The sequence below is a fragment of the Helianthus annuus genome, chromosome 7, assembly GCF_002127325.2.
Source record: "Helianthus annuus cultivar XRQ/B chromosome 7, HanXRQr2.0-SUNRISE, whole genome shotgun sequence".
Lineage (NCBI taxonomy): Eukaryota > Viridiplantae > Streptophyta > Magnoliopsida > Asterales > Asteraceae > Helianthus > Helianthus annuus.
Window position 1 is genome coordinate 64,721 of NC_035439.2, and position 23,578 is coordinate 88,298.

At 40.8% G+C, this 23,578-nt stretch overlaps 1 pseudogene; it reads right to left on the reverse strand.

The window, feature by feature from the left end:
* Positions 1-3,120: 3,120 nt before the first annotated feature.
* The window catches only part of LOC110867556, a 111,989-nt pseudogene continuing 91,531 nt past the window's right edge, over positions 3,121-23,578 (reverse strand).

The window sequence follows — 23,578 nt, forward strand, 5'->3', positions numbered from 1 at the left end:
CTGATTATTAAAGTTTATTTTGTAATTATTAAAATTATATTATATGTCATCAGTGCAAATACTATGCCATTATTATTTGTGACTTTTGTCTTTTTTTCTTTTTTTAGGAGCATATGCTAACGGACCCGGTCATTTACGCTAGTGCACGTCCAAGCCTAGAATAATTTATGACTTATGTCTTTTTTTCTCTCTTTAAGGGCATTTCTAACGTACCTAGTCATTTACGCTAGGGCTCGTCCAAGCTTGGCTCTTAGGTTTAGCCTACCCTTATCTTATATAAAAAGAGGATGTTTCCATTGCTATCTAATGGTGTTTATAAATCATTGAAGCTGGTCTACAAATCCAAATCAACGTAAATAGGTCGATCAGTATGAGATATATATGTTTCCATTCATGATTTACTCAGAGGGTGGGTGGCAAGGAGGGTCAATCGGAGGGTGATGAGGATGGTCAAATGGAGGGTCACGAGGAGGGTCAAACGGAGGGTCACGAGGATGCTCACGAGGAGGGTCACGAGGGCGGTCAAATGAAGCTTCACGAGGAGGGTCAGATTCATTTGATAGTAAAGATGACCGGCCCATATGGTGAGTGGGGGTTTCCTGATTTGGCTCGCAAGAACAAGCTTGCCGTGAAGAGTGTGGAGGATTTCCCTGACGTCGAATTTAAGCATTACATATGCAAGAATGGTGACGATGATAAACCGGACAACACATTCGACACAAAAGACATGAAAACTTTCATGTTCACGAAGCGGGTTAAGAAAACAGCCAAATCACACATCATTGCGCCTTACAGTTGAACAAAAAGAGTCAAAATGGGTTTGTGTAACAACAAAGAGTCAAAATGGGTTTGTGTAAAAACAATTATCTGGGATCGGTCGGTCTGGTAAAACTAACAATACACTTTTTGTCAAAACTTATAATCTTGATATACAATATAAAAGTGTCATCTATCATCTATGGTGCAAAACAATTGATGATTTAACACTCCCACCACCCCCTTGAAAATGTACAAATTTTGTTCTCATAATCTTGTGAATTGTGAAAATGTACAAATTATAGTTTTTTAAGCCACAAATCGCACAGATTAACTCTGAACTAACAAATAAAATTAAACAAATCACAGTTAAGGATGGCATACTTGCAACTCCTTTTCGCCAAATTGTGTTTTGATGGTAACAGAAAAAAAAAATAAATGTCACTTGCTTAAAAAAACGCAAAATTCAATCCAAGGAAAGCAGTACATGGAAGAAGTAAATGTTCATATCCCTGTATTTCTACATAAGTTTACAAAACCCAAGCATTAAAGAAGTACATGGTGTCAAGAACCATACAAAACAAAGAAATAGCGACAAAAACATTGATGAATGAGTTTATTAAGAAGTTTATACTCGAACCAACGAACACAACGGAACCCTAGAAGAACTCACGAAAATATGTGAGTTCTTCACCAATACAAAGTGATAGACTGATCTAAAACAATCAGTTAATATGAAGTTAATATACGATGAACTTCGATGCACAAACCAAATGAACAAGATTATAAAGAATCTGGAAACTCTGCAGTGTTCGATGAAGGGAAAGACGAAAACACGTATTGAGTGAACCCTTGCAAAAGAAACTGATGGAATCTCTCAAATCTCATCTGAACCAATAAACATTGTTTAGTGCCTTTATATATTCGAGCGGTTGATGATGTGATCCATCTTCAGTTTGAACCCTAAGCCCACCAGCAACGGAAATATATGACCAGCTTCTAATTAAGTAGCCCAATGTCTGGGTCCGTAAAAGCCCGGTAGCTCCTTAATACCCATCGGCAATAGCTCATTGAACATACGGAATAAAAGAACAAGTAATATTAATAACAATAATATGTTTGGTATAAAACTGGAATAACTAATATAGTATATTTTCTACACATGGAAACTTACCCTCACATATTGTGGAAAATTTTCAATCGTTCCTAATGGTGGATGTTTCTTTATGTGTTCCCGCATCTCAATCAATGAAATATCCGTAAAAAGCATACCTATGACATCAACGAAGTGCACATACCTATGGTTAGTTGTTTTAAATGTTTGCCTTTAGCTCATTTTCTATATTAATTTTTGTAGTCCACTCAATTTCAAAATTCCCTTGCCAATTCTAGCTGAAGAACTTTCAGTCTCAACCAAATTAACTATATTAAAGTCATTGGTTTTTCATTTTCATACAATAAACAAAACCTCAGAACTCGAATCAAGAAAAAGCCTTAATAGAGATGCAAAGCCCTAATTTGTCGTAACCGCCGCTCCGGGTGACTATCGCAACAAAAATCACCATGCTTAGCTGTCACCTGTCATCAGTGTCTCAGTCGCTGGCCGATGAACAGTAGATAACTTTTGTTGGGTCTATATTACAAATGATACACATCAATCAGTTAATAATAGCCGGATACTCAACAAACAATCACTAATCCTGATTTGACACAACAAATACGAAACCCATACTCATATAAAAGTAAATAAAAGGTGTATAAACTCACAGATTCACGGTGACCATGTAAACCATCATCACCGTCCCCATCTTCTTCATCCATTCTTCTCCGAGGAAGTTCTCCGCCGGCAACGTAAAGAAGATTCCTAGATGTTTGATTACGGTTAACTTCCGGGCGGTAAAGGGCACTTAGGGCTTCTTCCGCTTGACACATTTTTTTGCATCCACAGAGGGTAGGTTAAGGATAATCAGCCATGATTTTTGTACCTAAACAGAAAACCATGGAAACACTTTATACACTTATTTGCTGAAAAAAAGGTGAATCAGAATGCACCCTCATAAAATAAAATTGCTGATGCAAAATCATATTCAAACTAAGACAACTACAAAGACAATTAAATAATTAACAGTGTACGGAAAATTAGGGTTTAGAACCAAGCGCTTACCCCAAGCAACAGTACACTTTCCTAGTAGCGCTAGCCTGATTAGCTCGACACTCAGTGTACCTGAATAATCAAAACACATAAGACTACATCCAACAATTGAACCAATTATTCAATAACAAAACACTCACATAGATCCATAATATGATTTCAACAAATCGCACAGTTGCCCACCACAATATCTGCATCAATCAAAGTACATTAAACCATACAAGAGAACAAACATCTCTCTTGCTTCATAAACTTCCATCTGACAGTGACCGCTTTCCTGCCTGCGCAATAGCATTCTCTAGTGACCATATTTTTGAAACTCCCATTCGCTATTATCTGCAAAAGAAAAAAAATAAACACCCTGTTATAAAGATAATTAAAAAGGCATCATGATGAAAACATAGCAGTTGTGTACCTAGAGGGCAAGCTTGACCTGTTTTCAACAAACGCTAACGCAGTGGAGATGGAACGCATGGTTGCAGACACCTGCGAGATGGTACAGTTTGGTAAAAATCATACACAAAGATATAATATTTTAGGGGTGTAAGCAAGCTGAGATGCTTGGATAGGATAGACTTGTAAAAGTCGGATATGACCCCAACTTAAACAAGCTTGAGCTGAATTCGACCCTCATATAAACCTCAATTAACTTGCATGCTCAAACTTTATGTACTAATATCCTTTAGGCTAGTGAGCCTAACAGACGGAAGAATTAAATTATTTAAGCAGCCATGTGTAACTTAATAATATGTGAAAGCCCTAAACAGTAACCCATCCCCCACTGCCCTACATACGTCAACATGTATAGTTTAAGGAAACTGAACATACTATGTACGAAATACGAGTTAGATAATTATATTTTTTTATTAGGAGTGATTATTTGATATTGTCACACCCCCAAAATCCACCATGCGGAGTACCACCGCTTGGAGGCGTGACGTGACCAGGATCGAGCCACCAATCATATTGAACAACGTAATAAGTAAATAAAATCAACCACAATACAATTGGTGACCAAAGCTAGTTAACTAAGTTCAAATTAAATAGCGGAAGCATTAAAAGTAAAACCCAAAACATAAGTCCATAGTTCATAAGTTTAAGTCCAAAGCGTAAGTTTAATAAGTTCATAAGGATTTAAATATTAAACACGGAGCATAATAGTCCGTATCCCACAACGACTTTTTCCTCGTGCAAGCTCCAAGCATTTAACGACCTGTAAGGCATGTAACAACGAGTCAACAACAAAGTTGAGTGAGTTCACGGTTGGTTGATTGGTTTTAAGTTGTTTCTGAAAACGTTGTTTGTCTTTCGTTGGCGTAATTGCCGTGGGGGTTACCCCGTAGTTGAAAGTATGATTAACCAGTTCATTCTTTATTACCCAAACCATATCCATGATTAGTGGGGGCTTCCCCATGTGAACCACTAGACCTTACCATATCGACTACTAACGCAAATAAGTTGTGCCCTACGTCAGTGTCTATCATCACTGACAGTTTTCCATAGTCCATTAGTACACGCCCGTCCGACTGGCACGGTGTGGGGTTTGTTAAACCTAATAGCGCTATTAACTAATGACCCGCTCGCCATTGGCCTCGGCGATTAAGTCGATATAAAATGAGGGACTTCATGATAGAGTTTTGTCTAGTAAATTTTAAGGTTGTTGTCCTACCCAAGGAGGACGAACGTACGTAGTTCTACCCATGGAGAATACGCAGGATTAATATTGGCATCCTACCTATGGAGGATGGTCGTACATATCCTACCCAAGGAGGATATGTAGATTCCGTTTTAAATTCTTTTACCCATTCCCAACCACCGGGAATCCCATGCCTTAGAAAGTGTGTGAACTCACATCGGTTTGCTCGGTTAGATTCTCAAAAATAGCTAACAGTCAAAGTCGGTCAATCACGTCCTAGTAGGATTACCACTTAGTTTATTAGTGACTTCAAATAAGCACAAAGTTCCTACACGCGTCTATCACATAACAAGCATCACATCAATAGTTCATGCTCATATCAACATTCCACCTATAACTACTAAGAACAGGCATATGATATTGAACATATCACTTTCATTGACATATGACATGTTAGATCATCCTCAGATAATATACTCGACATTTAGACCCGCAAATTACTACCTTTGTCATTTTAACTTAAATATCCAAAACTGGGCTGTTTTCGGGCATTTTGATAAAATAGTTATCTTACTTCAAAAATTCCCAAATTTTTACAGAAGGTGCTAGACGATCCAAATATTATTGTGTAAAAATATCGGAATCCAATTCATCACCAATTTTTTATAAAAATTCATTTTCCGGACTGCAATCAGATTCATTACTTTCTGACTGCAGTCCACGGAATAATTCATTGTAAGTCGGATTGACGAAATTCTAGTGGGACAATTACTACGACATCAGTGTCCATCTACAGTACCAACTTCGTGACCTATTTCTACTCAGGTTTCAAGTTATGATGAAGAATATAACACATATTTTCAGCAGCAAAAATGCAGCTTTAGCTACTGTTACAAAATGACACTTTAAAAATAGTAAACGAAGTCCAAAAATTATGATTCCAGTGCCATTAGAACCGTATTTCATAATACATAAATCAAGACTTTAGAAAATACATTTTTTGTTAAGTTACGGTCTGGTTACAGCCAACTGAAGTTGGCTGTTGTCACACCCCCAAAATCCACCATGTGGAGTATCACCGCTTGGAGGCGTGTCATGACCAGAATCGATCCACCAATCATATTAAACAACGTAATTAAGTAAATAAAATAAACCACAATACAATTGGTGACCAAAGCTAGTTGACTAAGTTTATTTTAAACATCGGAAGCATAAACGTAAATCCAAAAACATAAGTCCATAGTTCATAAGTTTAAAGTCCAAAGCGTAAGTTTAATAAGTTCATAAGGATTTAAATATTAAACACGGAACATAACAGTTCGTATCCCACAACGACTCCTTCCTCGTGCAAGCTCCAAGCATTTAACGACCTGTAAGGCATGTAACAACGAATCAACAACAAAGTTGAGTGAGTTCACGGTTGGGCGTTTGTTTTTGTTGGTTCAAAAACATTGTTTTTGTTTAGTTGGCTTACTTGCCGTGGGGGTTACCCCATAATTGAAAATATGATTAACCCATTTCCTTCTTTCCCCAAATCATACCCATAATTAGCGGGGGCTTCCCCGTGTAAACTACTAGACCGTTATGATATCGACTACTAACGAAAAAATAAGTTGTGCCCTATGTCAGTGTCTATCATCACTGACAGTTTGCCATAGTCCATTAGTACACACCTGTCACACCCCTATTCTCCACATGTCACCGGTGGGCCCGGTGGGGAGTATCGTGACGTCATTGATATCATCATAGTCAAACAACACAACACATAAAATGCACAGCGGAAGCAAAAGATATAGATTTATTTCAACCGAACAAAATGTAATGTTTGAGTATTACAACACAGTCGAAACAGATCCACAGGCGGATCAAATAAAAAGGAAAACTGTTCAACAGACTTTGACATCTAAAGCTTGCGAGACTTGAGTAATGATGTCTGGAGTAGCCAACCTATTTCGTCTAGCACCTGCACTTAGCCTTTTTGGAAAATACGTCAGTTTGCACTGGTAAATACAACTTAACTGACTCATTTTGAAAAGAGTTTGAAAATTGATTTAAATGCACTTCGGCAAAAATATTTTTATAACTTGGGACAATTATTCAAAATAATCTTGTATACAATTTTACTCATTTGTCGTCCATTAGGGCCGGTTTGTAGGGCCAGACTTAAGTTAACTGACACGCCACAGGTATAATGCCCACAAGGTCGATTCCTTATAGTGGGATACCAGTTTTTACATAATGCAGCTGTCAGGTGTACGCCTACACCCCGTGCTTAGGTCGTGGCCATTTCATTAATGATGCCAAGGATATCCGGGACATGGTCATTTAACCCCTAAGGGCCATACACCAAATAATACACATCAAACAGGTTATGTAAATACATCAATCACAATACGATTTAAATGACTACATACACCCGACCAAGCGGTACTTTTATAGTACCGTATCCCAAGCCCGTATAGGGAAAATAAGTTAAGGGTATTTACCTGAGCAATGTATAAATCAAATACAGCAAGTGCACGTATCTTTTACTGGGCTCCTAATCTGGAACGAAGGTTTTTAATAACCTATTAGAATCCTAACGGGTCTTTAATTAAGCTTAGACTTAGACCGGTTAGTTTTAAAAAGGAACACACGGTTCAAACGCATGAAGAAGCGAAGACCGGCTTAGAATGTGGTTTTGACCCAACAAGCTTGAATACTTGTTTAATATGGGTAACTTAAACACATTCTGAATTTTGAGACAAAAACGATATGGTTTGACCCATTTCGGCTAATATATGTAAACTAGTTACATAGACCATTCCGAACGCGAAACATGCGTAACGGGTAACCATAAGAGTCATACATGTTCCATAAGTAAATATGCCTTTGATATGTTGTGATATCGGTAGGGTATCTTCCATCATGCCCAAAACGAGTTTAAAACCAATTTATGCCCCGTAGGGTATTTTGGTCATTTTAAAGGTTATAAAAGAGGTTAAATAGTAATCTGAGTTTCGGGTCTGATTATATCAGTAAAAATACTTAATTTACTAAGTTACATCAGTAGGGTATAACCTATACGTGAAATTTATCACTTATAACCAAACTATGCATCTTAAGGGCATTTTGGTAATTTCACATAGGCTTAAAAAGGTTAAAACTAGAATTCTGAGTTTAAGACTTTTGCTTACTGCTAAAGTATGAAGGTTTACTTAAAACATGAGTAGGTATCAAGTCTTATACACCTAAAATGGGTTTTAATACATACTATGCGTTAAAAACGCTTAAAAGGCGATTTTGGGCTACTTCCGGGTTCTTAAAGGAAAACTGATATTTTTACTATTCCAAAAGGCTTAACATATTCTAATTATCATATTATATTAGTAGAAAAAGATTTGGTATCAAAAGGTTTGGTAAAACTCATTTTATGGCATAAAGGGGTAAAACCGACAATTACCGAATCAAGCTTAGAACTCTAGGTTACGATCAGCCTAAAAATAAATAAAAATCTTCAAAAATCCCAAAATATTATATTACATCAGTGGGTAATAAGTTTGGTATTAAAAATTGGGTTTAGATAGGCTATATGCTAATCCTACGGTTTATTTACCGAAAAGCTTCTTAATTACGCTAATGAGCATATCTCCTAATCTAGACCTCAAACTGATGTGAAATTTTATGGACATGCTTATAGATCAGTAATAAAGGTTTTAGTCCTTTCACATCTTCAAAAATCTTGTTTTAGCATTAAAGGGCATTATGGTCACATTTAGGCATTATGGAAACATGCGATGGTCTTTAATTCTAAAGAACCAAGTAGTATAACTTTGGGGGGTTATACTATCATATAACATGATCACAAAGGACCCTAAGGCATAAATAACTCAAGCTAATTCGGGTCAGAACTGAAAGTCAAAGCAAAGGTCAAACTTTGCGACTTTCGGTTGCGAACCGAGCCTATACTTAGAATTGTCGGGTTGAATCATGCTTAGACATGTTCAACTAATATTTACCAAGTCTTTAAGTGACAAAACTGATTTTTATAACCTTTATATCATTAGTTATGAATTTTATTTAAAACAAACCCGATTAACTTTAATTTGACCCGACAATTAAACTAAGTAAACGTGGTAATTAGGAGGTGCCCTTTAGAGGGTTAAATACCTACCTAATTACGATCACGTAGCCATGTTTAATGCGAACAATGGCTCAACCGATTAAAAGTCAAAGTGTTTATCGATAACGCTTGACTTTTCGGTTTAAACGCTAAACAAATAACTAAGCATGAAAGGAATCACTTACATAAGTCCAAAGGACTTGGATGAGGTTCTCAAGAAGCTCAAGACCCTCTAAAATTGCAGAGAATTCAGAAAGGAATGGATGGTGCAAGTGAAACCCAAAACAAGGGGGGTATATATAGGTTTTTGAGAGCCGTTAGGATCGTTCATCGATAAACGTGATTCGATCGTGGCCTTACAAGTGTGCCCCCTGATTTAGGAAACCATGGGTGCACAAAAACCAGCCCCTAGAATCAAGGATTGAGAGACAAGAGCAAAACTGTGACAACTCGTAATTTAAACCCACTTTGTGTAACGTTACGTGCTCACGTGAACTATGTTGGGTGAATGTTATGGTTATTTTATGTGAATGTTATGTTTATTTTATGTGAATGTTATGTTTATTTTATGTGAATGTATATTTATACAAGTGACCCGACCGCACAAGACTCTCGAACGCACAACCTCTACTTGAACGCACAAGGCCTTGGGCCGTATTCCTTGTAACCGGAACCAATGGGCAGCCCATTAGGGGGTTTCGGCCCACTTATCTTATACGTACAACATACACACACACCTTAGGAGGTCATTCTCTCATTGTTACAATTCTCACAACACACACACAAACCCTAGACGACTTTCTCTCTCTCTCGTTTTGCTTGGAAGCCGACGGCACCAAGATCACACGTTGGATCAATTCTTGTTCACCCTCTTTGATAATGGTTAGTGTTTAATATTGAGATCTTGTTAAATGATGTTGTGATTGCATGATTTTATTAAAACCGATTTGATGTTGCTATGCCTTGCATGCGAGTGATGATGTTTGACTTCTGTTGATGTTCTTGCTATTTGATTTGCTTAAATGTCATGTATGATTTACATAAGGATTGACGATCTTGTGATACTACCGAATAAACAAGCAATCGACTGTGATATGAATTGAACCCGAATGTTATGTGTAAAGTTCTAGGGTTAATTCAATTAAATGGTATGGTATGGATTAGTGTTCATGTTTTGTTTGATTAGGGTTCATGTGATTTGGATGTAACAGCCATGTTTTGATCGATGATTGCTAGATAGAAACTGTTAATTGATTTTTTTAGTAAACTTGGAAACCTTGAATTAGTGTAACTAATTTGCTTAAATCTTGGAAGTTGGTTAATCAATCACACAAGAGTAAATACACAAGCCCACTCGTACAAGGTCTCTTAGTCGCACAAGAGGCCCATACGCACAAGCTGACCCGATCACACAAGTTGTCCGGCCACACAAGATGTTTTAATCGCACAAGGTACCCTAGCCGCACAAGGTTGTCGGATCACACAAGTTGGTCCAGTCGCAAAAGACGAACTGGGCCACTCCGGATTGTTGTTTATTTGTTTATTGGGCTATACATTGTCCTGTTGGGCTTCTAAGTTGTGGGCCGGGTAGGTAATACATCGTACAACCCAAGCTGATCGCACAAATCAGCTTGGATCGCACAAGACTGTTATGTTGTTTAATTGTTTTGGGCCGTAGCTTTGGGCTGGGTAAGGAGCTGGACCGCACAAGTATTATAAATTCCTTAACTGTTGGGCCGGGCTATGGTGGATCGCACAACATGTTGTGGATCGCACAACATGTTGGGCCGGATACTATTGGACTTATTTAAATCGTGCAAGTTGATATGTTGTGACTGTAACTTGTATAGCTTGATTGTTGAAGTGTTGCCATGATCTATACGTGCCTGAAACCTGTTAGTTATGTGTAAACCTGTGTGCATTACGTGAACCAAACCTGACTTGTATGATAAACGTGCTAGGACGTGGTTGAACACATTGTAGCTTAACTGAACTTTTTGTGTATCATACCGAGCAACCCCAGGTGAGTTCATTGCATTTTCTCAAGCATGCGTCCCGGTGGTTTGGGACAACTAGTAAACATTCGGAAGGGAAACATTGGGTAAACAACTTAATCGGTTTTGGTTATTGCCTGGAGGGCAATGGGGTAATTAGTTGATAGCGCTATTAGGTGGGAAACCTCACACCGGGCCGTAAGGACGGGCGTGAACTAATTATCTGGGTATGGCTATGGTTGTTAGAGGCACACTCCTCGGATACATATGGGCACACTCCCTAGGGTATCTAACGATGGCAACATAGCAAACAGTCGTTAAGGGGTACCCACTCCCCGGATACACATGGGCACACTCCCTAGGGTATCTAACATGAGCAACATCGTAACGCAACATTGAATCGCATTAACATACATCTGGTAACTCAACACGTTAACAAAACCTTGAACTCACCAGCGTAGTCTGACACACTTGTTTGCATGCTTGTAGGTCGTTAACCTTGGAACTTGGACTTGCTATCTGGGAGTGCTGGAGTGGTCATGGATCGAAGCTATTGGACTACTTATAATTGATACATTGGTTTTGAGTTTTATTATGAAACAATTGCTAAACGACTTATCATATGCTTCCGCTATATAACTCTTTGTGAATCGATATTTTGTTCGACATTTAATCTTGGCAATTAATGACATGCTTTGTTTAAATATCTATCATTGGTTCAACGTGATTGGTGGCTCAGACTCTGATATGTAGCACGCCTCGCGGGGTTTCCGCAGGTGGTATTTTGGGGGTGTTACAGTTTGGTATCAGAGCCACTGGTTATAGTGAACTAGGTTTTAAAACGTTTTGTAAAACCAGACTATAACCGAACAACTTCGAAAATCGATCATGACACTCAGCTCCAGATTGCAAGGTTCGTCTCTCTCACTTTATACATTACTTGCTTAGCAGTCACACACTCACAACGTATATCAACTGAAACATCTAACACCATAGTGACTTGATAGTGTGACACTACTCTTCGACTCATGTAAACCATAGACCTGTAATACCATCTGTTGTGTTATTTGAACGAGGGAAACTTCGAGCGCAAGCTAAGAGGCTCTGAGATGAACATGCAAACCGCCTTATTATTATGGGTGCACACTTAATAATAACGCGGGGTGCATGCAAGTCCCAGTGAGGCTTATCGAGCGTGAGAAGGGTTCTGCCTTACTATGTGTGAACTTGGTAGTACGTAAATATCAGTATGATCCTTGACTCCTACCTCATTTCGATTTCTAAATCGGTTTATTCCCAACTATAGAAACATGAGTGGACGAGGACATGGACGTGGCAACATCAACATGACTCAGGCTGAGTTGACTGACCTAATCAATACCCGCGTGGCTGAGGCTTTAGCAGCCTATCAAGCTGGTCAACAAGCGCAACCTCAACCTAACCAGCCTGCGTGTACGTTCAAAATGTTTATGGACTGCAAGCCACAGACCTTCACCGGGACTGAAGGGGCTGTGGGACTCCTAAGATGGTTCGAAAAAGCAGAGTCTGTGTTTGCTATCTGTAACTGTCCCGCTGGGGACAGGGTGAAATATGCTGCGGGTACCTTGGCTGATGGTGCCCTAACATGGTGGAACGCCCAAGTACAGTTGTTGGGCATCGAGGCAGCGAATGCCACAACTTGGGAAGACTTTAAAGAACTGATCAGGGAGGAGTACTGTCCTCGGGTCGAGGTCCAGAAGCTGGAAAACGAATACTACGACTTGAAGATGGTTGGATCTGAAGTCGAAGCGTATGTGAAGCGATCGTATGAACTGGCCGACATGTGCCCAAACTTGTCCCGGCCTATGTCTCGGAGGATTGAGTTATTCATCAAAGGGTTGCCTCCGCGTGTGAAGAGCTTGGTCACTGCAGCCCATCTCAATGATTTGACACAGATCGTTCGTCTGACTCACAAGATTGTGGATCAAGAGGTGGAAAGCGATTCGTTACCCCCGCGTATTTCGGCCACTACTACTGCTACACCCACTGCCACTGAGTCTGCTAATGATAACAAGCGGAAGTGGAGTGATTATGACAAAGCATCCAGTGCTGGCCAGACTCAGAAAAGGCCAGACAACAGCAACCGCAACATCAGCCAGTCGTCTTCTGTCAATCAAGGCCAGGGAAGTGGCCACAACCAGGGTTCGTATGCAGGGAAGAAGCCACGATGTAACAAGTGTGGCTATCATCATTTCGGGTCGTGTACTCGGAAGTGTGACAGGTGTGGTAAGGCGGGCCATGAGGCCAGGGATTGTAGGGCCCCATAGCCTAAACACCAGCAGCAACAAAACCAGCAGAATCAGAGACAACAGGGACAACCACCCAGCAGAACCAGGGTTTCAGGAAGGGGTGCTATCAGTGTGGTGATGAGGGTCACTTTAAGCGGGATTGCCCTCAGTTAAACCAGAACGCTAACGACAACAACCGCCCGAATAAAAACAATGCTGGAAACAACAACAACAACAACGGCAACAACGGGGGTAATGGTGCTCGTGGCAGAGTGTTTCAGCTTGGAGCAGGGGATGCCAGGAATGACGGCAACGTTGTAACTGGTACGTTTCCTGTTAACAATCGTATTGCTTCTGTATTATTTGATTCGGGTGCCGATTGGAGTTACGTGTCCCTAGAGTTTAGTCAACGATTAGGGATAACCCCAACACCTTTAGAGGTTAAACAAGTAGTAGAACTTGCGGATGGTAAGACGATAGAAACCTCGACTGTCCTTTTCGGGTGCAAACTAGATCACGTGGGTCAGGTGTTTGATATTGACCTCCTACCCGTTACACTCGGTAGTTTTGACTTAGTGGTAGGCATGGATTGGTTGTCTAAGCACCAAGCAGAAATTCTGTGTAAAGAGAAGATTGTGCGTATTCCTCTCCCTGATGGAGAGTCACTGTTAGTTCAAGGGCATCGTAGTGGGACGATGGTTGGGATTATCACGGCCATGCGTGCACAACAGTATCTACAAAAGGGGTATCCTGCACTGTTAGCGTTAGTTACCAACGCTCAGTCTGAAGAGAGTAAGATCGAGGATCTACCAGTGGTGCGAGAATTCGCTGATGTATTCCCAGAGGAGCTACCAGGGTTACCTCCTCACCGTCAAGTAGAATTTCAGATTGATCTTGCACCGGGAGCGGCTCCAATTGCTCGAGCTCCTTACCGGTTAGCACCTGGAGAGTTACAGGAACTGTCCAATCAATTGCAGGAGTTGTTGGATAGGGGTTTCATTCGACCCAGTTCTTCGCCTTGGGGAGCCCCAGTTCTGTTTGTAAAGAAGAAAGACGGGTCATTCCGTATGTGTATCGACTATCGAGAACTCAACAAGGTGACCATTAAGAACCGTTATCCATTACCACGCATCGACGACTTGTTTGACCAGCTGCAACGGTCAAGCTTCTATTCCAAAATTGGCTTAAGATCGGGGTATCACCAGGTAAGGGTTAGGGAAGAGGATGTTCCCAAGACGGCTTTTCGAACGCGCTACGGACACTATGAGTTTTTGGTCATGCCGTTTGGATTGACCAATGCACCAGCGGTTTTCATGGATCTCATGAACCGCGTATGTAAGCCATATCTCGACGAATTTGTTATAGTGTTTATTGACGACATCTTGGTCTATTCCAAGAACAAGGAAGATCACGAGCGCCACCTACGTCTCATCTTGGAACTTTTGAGAAGGGAACAGCTGTATGCGAAATTTTCTAAGTGCGACTTTTGGATTCGGGAAGTGCATTTCCTTGGGCACGTTGTTAACGAGAAAGGGATACATGTGGACCCTGCGAAGGTGGATGCAGTTAAGAATTGGGCGGCACCAAAGACTCCGTCTGAGGTGCGTCAATTTCTTGGTCTCGCTGGATACTATCGAAGGTTTATTAGAGATTTCTCGAAAATCGCACAACCTCTCACCTCGCTAACACAGAAGAACACGGTATACTCTTGGGGAACGAAGCAGGAAGAGGCCTTCCCGTTGTTAAAACAGAAACTTTGCAGTGCACCAATCTTGTCGTTACCAGAGGGTACCGAAGATTTTGTGGTTTATTGTGATGCTTCGATTCAGGGTCTCGGTTGCATGTTGATGCAATGCGAGAAGGTGATAGCTTATGCTTCTCGTCAGCTAAAGGTGCACGAGAAAAACTATACGACACACGACTTGGAGTTAGGAGCGGTGGTATTTGCATTGAAGATCTGGAGGCACTATCTGTACGGTACCAAATGCACCATCTACACCGACCATAGGAGTCTCCAGCACATCTTCGACCAGAAAGAATTGAATATGCGACAACGACGATGGGTGGAATTATTGAACGATTATGAATGTGCCATCAAGTATCATCCGGGCAAGGCGAATGTCGTAGCTGACGCCCTCAGCAGAAAGGATAATGCACCTAGGCGTGTGCGAGCATTGCAACTCACGATCCAGTCCAACCTTCCCTCCCAGATACGAGACGCTCAGTTAGAAGCGTTGAAACCAGAGAACGTTCGAGCTGAAGCTTTACGCGGCTCGAGGCAACGACTAGCACGGAAGGGAGACGGTGCTTACTACGTAACCGGACGCATCTGGGTCCCATCCTTTGGCAACTTACGAGAACTTGTAATGGAAGAGGCACATAAGTCACGCTACTCTGTACATCCGGGATCAGATAAGATGTACCACGACCTGAAAACTACCTACTGGTGGCCCAGCATGAAGGCTCATATAGCAACCTACGTCAGCAAATGTTTGACTTGTGCTAAAGTCAAAGCAGAACATCAAAAGCCCTCAGGTCTACTGCAGCAACCAAAGATACCCACATGGAAGTGGGAACAGATCGCTATGGATTTTGTGACAGGATTACCTAGAACTCAGGCGGGGAACGATACCATTTGGGTGATTGTTGATCGCCTCACGAAGTCAGCACACTTCTTAGCAATCAAGGAAACAAACAAGTTTTCTCAATTGGCAGCAATCTACCTTAAGGAAGTGGTTTCTAGGCATGGGGTGCCAAATTCTATCATTTCAGACCGAGATCCGCGTTTCACTTCAGAGTTATGGCAGTCAATGCATAAATCGTTTGGTTCCCAACTCGACATGAGTACCGCTTATCACCCGCAGACAGATGGTCAAAGCGAGCGCACCATCCAGACACTTGAAGATATGCTTCGGGCATGCGTACTCGACTTTGGAAAAGGATGGGAGAAGCACCTACCGTTGATAGAATTCTCCTACAACAACAGCTACCATTCAAGTATTAAGGCAGCTCCGTTCGAAGCACTGTACGGACGGAAATGTCGTTCACCTCTCTGTTGGCATGAGGTGGGGGATAGTCAGATCACAGGACCTGAGTTTGTTCTCGAGGCATCAGAAAGCATTGTGCAGATCCGAAACCGTATGGCCGCAGCTCGCGATCGTCAGAAAAGCTACGCTGACAAGCGTAGTAAACCGCTGGAATTTGAAGTTAATGACCGCGTTATGTTAAAGGTTTCACCCTGGAAGGGTGTGGTGCGTTTTGGGAAACGCGGCAAACTAAACCCTCGTTATGTAGGACCATTCAAAATTTTAGAACGGATTGGAAAGGTGGCCTACAGGTTGGAATTACCTGCTGAGTTGGGTAATGTCCATGACGTATTTCACGTATCGCAACTAAAGAAGTGTTTGGTTGATGAAGCGCTAGTCGTACCATTTCAAGAGCTGAAGATAGACGACAAATTACAGTTTGTCGAAGAACCAATTGAGATTATGGATCGGGAGGTTAAAATTCGTAAGCACAGCCGCATACCGATTGTGAGAGTTCGTTGGAACTCAAGACGTGGTCCAGAGTTCACGTGGGAACGCGAGGACCAGATGAAACTTAAGTATCCACATTTGTTCCCCACAGATCAGGCAGAACCTAGCAAACTTAATGCTGAGGCAACTAGTGAATTTCGGGATGAAATTCCCATTCAAGTGGGGGATGATGTGACACCCCAGGAAAACTAGTGAACAATATAGCTTACGTTAGTGAGTGCGTACCAAATTTCGGGACGAAATTTCTTTTTAGTTGGGGATACTGTGACAACTCGTAATTTAAACCCACTTTGTGTAACGTTACGTGCTCACGTGAACTATGTTGGGTGAATGTTATGGTTATTTTATGTGAATGTTATGTTTATTTTATGTGAATGTTATGTTTATTTTATGTGAATGTATATTTATACAAGTGACCCGACCGCACAAGACTCTCGAACGCACAACCTCTACTTGAACGCACAAGGCCTTGGGCCGTATTCCTTGTAACCGGAACCAATGGGCAGCCCATTAGGGGGTTTCGGCCCACTTATCTTATACGTACAACATACACACACACCTTAGGAGGTCATTCTCTCATTGTTACAATTCTCACAACACACACACAAACCCTAGACGACTTTCTCTCTCTCTCATTTTGCTTGGAAGCCGACGGCACCAAGATCACAAGTTGGATCAATTCTTGTTCACCCTCTTTGATAACGGTTAGTGTTTAATATTGAGATCTTGTTAAATGATGTTGTGATTGCATGATTTTATTAAAACCGATTTGATGTTGCTATGCCTTGCATGCGAGTGATGATGTTTGACTTCTGTTGATGTTCTTGCTATTTGATTTGCTTAAATGTCATGTATGATTTACATAAGGATTGATGATCTTGTGATACTACCGAATAAACAAGCAATCGGCTGTGATATGAATTGAACCCGAATGTTATGTGTAAAGTTCTAGGGTTAATTCAATTAAATGGTATGGTATGGATTAGTGTTCATGTTTTGTTTGATTAGGGTTCATGTGATTTGGATGTAACAACCATGTTTTGATCGATGATTGCTAGATAGAAACTGTTAATTGATTTTTTTAGTAAACTTGGAAACCTTGAATTAGTGTAACTAATTTGCTTAAATCTTGGAAGTTGGTTAATCAATCACACAAGATTAAATACACAAGCCCACTCGTACAAGGTCTCTTAGTCGCACAAGAGGCCCATACGCACAAGCTGACCCGATCACACAACTTGTCCGGCCGCACAAGATGTTTTAATCGCACAAGGTACCCTAGCCGCACAAGGTTGTCGGATCACACATGCTGGTCCATTCGTACAAACCCACACTGATCGCACAAGAGTTGTCCAGTCGCACAAGACGAACTGGGCCACTCCGGATTGTTGTTTATTTGTTTATTGGGCTATACATTGTCCTGTTGGGCTTCTAAGTTGTGGGCCGGGTAGGTAATACATCGTACAACCCAAGCTGATCGCACAAATCAGCTTGGATCGCACAAGACTGTTATGTTGTTTAATTGTTTTGGGCCGTAGCTTTGGGCTGGGTAAGGAGCTGGACCGCACAAGTATTATAAATTCCTTAACTGTTGGGCCGGGCTATGGTGGATCGCACAACATGTTGTGGATCGCACAACATGTTGGGCCGGATACTATTGGACTTATTTAAATCGTGCAAGTTGATATGTTGTGACTGTAACTTGTATAGCTTGATTGTTGAAGTGTTGCCATGATCTATACGTGCCTGAAACCTGTTAGTTATGTGTAAACCTGTGTGCATTACGTGAACCAAACCTGACTTGTATGATAAACGTGCTAGGACGTGGTTGAACACATTGTAGCTTAACTGAACTTTTTGTGTATCATACCGAGCAACCCCAGGTGAGTTCATTGCATTTTCTCAAGCATGCGTCCCGGTGGTTTGGGACAACTAGTAAACATTCGGAAGGGAAACATTGGGTAAACAACTTAATCGGTTTTGGTTATTGCCTGGAGGGCAATGGGGTAATTAGTTGATAGCGCTATTAGGTGGGAAACCTCACACCGGGCCGTAAGGACGGGCGTGAACTAATTATCTGGGTATGGCTATGGTTGTTAGAGGCACACTCCTCGGATACATATGGGCACACTCCCTAGGGTATCTAACGATGGCAACATAGCAAACAGTCGTTAAGGGGTACCCACTCCCCGGATACACATGGGCACACTCCCTAGGGTATCTAACATGAGCAACATCGTAACGCAACATTGAATCGCATTAACATACATCTGGTAACTCAACACGTTAACAAAACCTTGAACTCACCAGCGTAGTCTGACACACTTGTTTGCATGCTTGTAGGTCGTTAACCTTGGAACTTGGACTTGCTATCTGGGAGTGCTGGAGTGGTCATGGATCGAAGCTATTGGACTACTTATAATTGATACATTGGTTTTGAGTTTTATTATGAAACAATTGCTAAACGACTTATCATATGCTTCCGCTATATAACTCTTTGTGAATCGATATTTTGTTCGACATTTAATCTTGGCAATTAATGACATGCTTTGTTTAAATATCTATCATTGGTTCAACGTGATTGGTGGCTCAGACTCTGATATGTAGCACGCCTCGCGGGGTTTCCGCAGGTGGTATTTTGGGGGTGTTACAAAAACCAAAGCTGGTTTTCAAAAATCAGGTTGCTGGCACCCCCATACGGACCGTAAGGTCCCTCATACGGTCCGTAAGGACCTGACCTGCACATGGGGTCTTTCAACTATTGACAGTTTTGGCCCCTGCACTCCCAATTGTCATTCCCGACACATTTGAGGACCGTTAAACCATTTTTAAGGCTCTACAATGATGCCTAAGCATAGGGAACATGAAACATGCTCAAAAATATGCCGGGTGTCGGTTCGTTTGGTCGTACGGTCCCGTTGTTCGGCTAATTACGACGAAACACGGACGGACGCTAAAAACGATCCAAATTACGCGACGAATGGAATTTTATCAAGTCAAACACTAAAATAAAATATTTTAGTGCTTACATAAATTTTTGGGTGTCCGGGGATATTCAGAATGCAAGATATGCGCGAAAATGCAAACTTGTGCACTTTTTGACACTTTTAGTCCCTGCATGACATAAAAGTTTATTTTTGCGCACCAAACACCTCTAAGCATATATCTAAGCTATATTAAGGTTAAATTGAGTATTCTAAACTCATAGTCATATTCCGAAAGGTCCGAAACCTTACGAATTGACATACTTTTGCGGTTTGACGCTTTTAACCCCTCGCATACGAATATTGTCATAACTTTCTCATACTTCATCAAAACCTTGTGAAATTTTTATCACACATCCTTGTGAGTATAATTAACCATTACAAAGCATTGGGTTTGCTAAAAGATCACTCAGAGGTATACTTTAAACATGTTGACACATTTAGCCCCTGTAGTTTGTAATTCCTCACTTTCTTTCACAATTAGCTTCGTATGATCCATGATTTATTCGTTTAAGGGTATAAACATCATGTAGGGTTATTGAAAGATATATTTACTCATTGTTGACATTTTGAATCCTTTTACGCACATAGATTTCTTGTTTGTCAACTTTAGTCCCTCAAAATCAATCCTTTACACGTTTTAAGTCCATGACACGTGTCAATACATTATTGGACATGAATTTTCGAGGTGTTACAATGCCCGTCCGACTGGCACGGTGTGAGGTTTGTTAAACCTAATAGCGCTATTAACTAATGACCCGCTCGCCATTGGCCTCGGCGATTAAGTCGATATAAGATGAGGGACTTAATGATAGAGTTTTGTCTAGTAAGTTTTAAGGTTGTTGTCCTACCCAAGGAGGACGAACGTACGTAGTTCTACCCAAGGAGAATACGCAGGATTAATATTGGCATCCTACCTATGGAGGATGGCCGTACATACCCTACCCAAGGAGGATATGTAGATTCCGTTTTAAATTCTTTTACCCATTCCCAACCACCGGGAATCCCATGCCTTAGAAAGTGTGTGAACTCACCTCGGTTTGCTCTGTTAGATTCTCAAATATAGCTAACAGTCAAGGTCAGTCAATCACGTCCTAATATGATCACCAGTTAGTCATTTAGTGGTTTTCAAATAGAGCACAAAGTTCCTACACGTATCTATCACATAACATGTATTACTTTAACGGCTTATGCCCATATAAACTCCCCATCTATTACTGTTCACAAATAAACATACGATATTGCACATAACACTTTTCTTGACACATAACATGTTAGATCATTCACAGATAACATACTCGACATTTAGACACGCAAATTACTACTTATGTCATTTCAACTTAAATATCTAAAACTGGGCTGTTTTCGAGCATTTTAATAAAATAGTTATCTTATTTCAAAAATTCCCAACTTTTTACAGAAGGTACTAAACGATCCAAACATTATTGTGTAAAAATCTCGGGATCCAATTCATCACCAATATTTTATAAAAACTCATTTTCCGGACTGCAATCAGATTCATTACTTTCTGACTACAGTCCACGGAATAATTCATTAAAATTTCATTGTAAGTCGGATTGACGAAATTCCAGTGGGACAATTACTACAACATCATTGTCCATCTACAGTACCAATTTCACGATCTAATTCTACCCAGGTTTCAAGTTATGATTGAAAATATAACACCCATTTACTGCTGTAAAAACTCAGCCTTAGCTGCTGTTACAAATTGGGTCTTTAAAAATAGTAAACGAAGTCCAAAAATTATGATTCTAGTGCCATTAGAACCGTATTTCATAATACATAAATCTAGACTTCAGAAAATACATTTTTCGTTAAGTTACGGTCTACCAGCTTTCTGTTTTAGTTCCCTACCTTCTAATGCATGTTCGATTGATTCTGTTAACATGTTTAGCGATCACAACAACATCAAACATCAATATTAACCAGCAAATTATCAGGAAATCAACAAGAATCATAACAACATCATATTGTCATCATTTCATCACTAGACTAGTTTATGTTCAAGACTTGTTTAAGGTTCTTTAGAGTTTCTTATCATTTTGATCACTACACATATTTAACACCTAAACAAGATATAAGAAGAAAAGATCTAAGTTCTTACCTCTAGTTCAAGACTAGGGAAGTTTGAGTGAAGAAATTTGGTGGTTAATAGCGCTTGCAAGAGGTCCTTCAACTTCTGAGAACACCAAGCTTGCTTGTAAGGTCTCTTGCACCTTTGGATGAGTGTAGATTGCTTGAAGAAGTTTGGATGATGATGGTGGTGTGTGGTGTGGGGGTCGGCCGAGACCAAAGAAGGAGAGGGAGTTAGAGTTGGTTATTTGATGAAGATGAAGATGAATGTGTATGGTCTAGTGTGTATAAATAAGTGAATTCCAACATCTAATTACCCATTGTGCCTTATGCTTCAATAGTACTAAACACAATCCAATATAATAATCAAAGAAATCTTGTGGGGTGAACCCCCATGTAACCGGTTCGAAAAGGGGGGGGGGTACTTGGTTGGGTCTCAAGTATTGGTTACTAGTTTAGTTACAAATCTAGTTAGGAGATTAAGTATCTAGTTTGTGTTTTATGGTGTGTTATATATTATATAGTGTGTTAGGATGTTAACTAGCTCAGAACATAAAAAACAATGTGTCTGACAATATTTTCATGTTCCGGGTAACGTCCGGTTGTTCGGTTGGGTGTTGTTCCGTTAAAGTGCTTAATTAATCCGTAAAGTGTCGTACATATATATTTTTGTAACGTTTTTAATTTTCAATACTCAGGAAAGCATACCAGACTATTTAGTAACTTTTCTATACACTAATAGTATGCTAACAAGTACATGTAAGTATAACACAATAACCAGAGAGTAGTTAAGTAATTCCACACAGTCGTCAAGCACTTTAATTATCATTAATAAATTGTACGGAATACATGGAATTACGAGGGTTGTCACATTCTCCCCCTGTTAAGAAAATTTCGTCCCGAAATTTAGCTCTTGGTTACTGAGGAAGCTAGTTATGTTGCGTTGGTTTCCTGGTTTTCCTGGGGTGTCACATCATCCCCCCGTTGATTATTCCGCAGTAGCTTCAGTCTCAGTAGTGGTTGCACTCTTCTTAAACAGCTGGGGATACTTGAGTTTCATTTGGTCTTCTCGTTCCCAGGTGTACTCTGGGCCACGACGGGAATCCCAACGAACTCGGACAAGAGGTATCCTGGTGCGCTTGAGAATTTTAACATCTCGATCAGTAATCTCTACTGGTTCCTCGACGAATTGCAGCAGGTCGTCGATAGTGAGCTCCTTGAGAGGAACTATGAGAGTTTCGTCTGACAGACACTTCTTCATATTTGACACGTGGAATACGTTGTGAACTCCGCTGAGTTCTTCAGGTAGATTCAACCTGTAAGCGACTTTGCCAATTTTCTCAATGATTTCGAATGGTCCGACATAACGCGGATTGAGTTTGCCTCGTTTGCCAAAACGAACCACACCTTTCCAAGGTGAGACTTTGAGTAGCACTCTATCCCCAACCTGGAACTCGAGTGGCTTCCTTCGCTTATCAGCATAGCTTTTCTGGCGGTCACGAGCTGCCGCCATTTGTTGTCGTATCTGAGCAATCTTCTCGGTTGTATCTACTACAAGTTCGGGACCTGTGATTTGACTGTCGCCAACCTCTGCCCAACAAAGAGGTGATCGGCACTTCCGTCCGTACAACACCTCGAATGGAGCGGCCTGGATGCTGGTATGGTAGCTGTTGTTATACGAAAACTCCACTAGCGGAAGGTGTTTTTCCCAACCATTACCAAAATCAATTACACATGCCCTAAGCATGTCTTCAAGGGTTTGGATGGTGCGTTCAGATTGCCCATCCATCTCCGGGTGATATGCTGTGCTCATGTCTAAGCGTGAGCCAAAGGACTTGTGTATAGCTTGCCACCGTTCAGATGTAAAACGTGTGTCATGATCAGAAATGATGGAGGTGGGCACTCCGTGCCTTGATACCACTTCTTTTAGGTAGATGTCTGCTAGAGTAGAAAACTTACCCGTTTCCTTGATGGCCAGAAAATGTGCAGACTTGGTCAGTCGATCCATGATCACCCAAATGGTATCGTTTCCGCGTTGAGATCTGGGCAGGCCAGTA